This window comes from Mandrillus leucophaeus, unplaced genomic scaffold, assembly GCF_000951045.1.
Source record: "Mandrillus leucophaeus isolate KB7577 unplaced genomic scaffold, Mleu.le_1.0 Scaffold456, whole genome shotgun sequence".
Taxonomy (NCBI): Eukaryota; Metazoa; Chordata; class Mammalia; order Primates; family Cercopithecidae; genus Mandrillus; species Mandrillus leucophaeus.
This window is the reverse complement of record NW_012104876.1, coordinates 729,118-730,687: the sequence shown is the minus strand read 5'-3', so window position 1 is coordinate 730,687 and position 1,570 is coordinate 729,118. Positions and strand designations below refer to the sequence as shown.

The window sequence follows — 1,570 nt, the reverse complement described above, 5'->3', positions numbered from 1 at the left end:
AAAAAAGGAAGAACATACAGAGAAGCAACACCATTGTTTTTTCTTTTTTCTTTTTTCTTTTTTTTTCCAGATGGAGTTTCGCTTGTTGCCCAGGCTGGAGTGCAATGGTGAGATCTTGGCTCACTGCAACCTCCACCTCCCGGGTTTAAGCGATTCTCCTGCCTCAGCCTCCCGAGTAGTTGGAATTACAGGTGTACACCACCATGCTCGGCTAATATTTTGTATTTTTAGTAGAGACGGGGTTTCACCATACTAGTCAGGCTGGTCTCAAACTCCTGACCTCAGGTGATCGATCCACCTACCTCGGTCTCCCAAAGTGCTGGGATTACGGGCATGAGCCACTGTGCCTGGCCAGACACCATTCTTTTTCAGTGAAACAGTCTAATTCCGGAGAATGAGCCTTCCAGTTTGAATGCAATGTGTGTGGTCCCAGTGTTTAATTCTTTTGAATCCAAGTAGATGTCTACGGCTAGGAGGAACACTTAAGGATGAAGCAAGTTTGGAGGAAAGTGTTAACTGAACTACAGAGATGGTCACTGATAAAACAAGTTCTTAGAATTTCTCAGACACACCCAGAGGTGAAGGGCAGCCGGAACTATCAACACAATGGAAAAATGAGCTCACCCAACTGCACACACACAGCTTCTAGAAGGGTTAACAGCTCTTGCCATAGGTTCCTGGTTGTAGTTGACAATATCTGCCTTCACCACACTCTGTGACTATTCTGTTTCTGCTTTGTTTAATTTGATTCCAAGGATTTCAGCAGCAACTTTTTGAAAACACAGGAAGACAGAGTCTGTTGCCTTGGCTGAAACCAAGTGGCTATTAAAACCGTTTTCCTGGCAAAACCGTAAGTGTTTTTCAGGTTTTACTGTTCGATTATGCTCCAAATCAATTTTATTGCCCACTAAGGCAACCAGTGGCTGAGTTTCTGACTCTTCACTCACTTTCTTCATTAATCTTCTAAAAATTCTCAAAGCTTGGATAACTTGTAATATCATATACCAAGAGGATTTCCTGTGCTCCATAGATGCATCTGTCCAACATTTTGCTTCCTATTGTCTGGCCTCCTGTATCCCAGACTAGAGAGTAGCATTCAAGTTTCCTGGCAATGTTATCGTTTTCAAAATAAATCCAGTCCTATAGTTTGTACTGGTTCCTGAAAGTTTTCTGAGCAAAATCTGCAGCTAAGGAGGTCTTCCGGGAGGTGCTGTTCCCTAGCACGATGATTTTCAGTGCTGTTCCTGGCTCTCTTCCTTAGGGTCCTACATGATGTCCCAGGAACCATGCCCACCCCCCTCCCCCAGGTGGAGGGAGGAAGGGAAGGAGACTGTCTCCAGGGGTGAGGGAGGAAGAAGGGAGGTAGTGGGGACAGTACCTCACTTGTCTGCTCGATGTCAGCAGCTACTGGAGAATCTCTCGCCAGGTGCCATCTTGCCAATCTCTTCTCCCTGTGCCCCCTGTGGGTCTTTTGTTGAGGGCTGGGCTGTACATGTGTAGTATGAGATCCTTTGAGGCCTAGAAAAGAGCAGCTGCTATGGGGTTGAAAGAAGAATGGAGAAGGCCAGGT

At 45.8% G+C, this 1,570-nt stretch overlaps 1 pseudogene; it reads right to left on the bottom strand.

The window, feature by feature from the left end:
- Positions 1-275: 275 nt before the first annotated feature.
- On the bottom strand, positions 276-1,271 carry LOC105549763 (annotated as a pseudogene).
- Between the last annotated feature and the right edge of the window lie 299 nt (positions 1,272-1,570).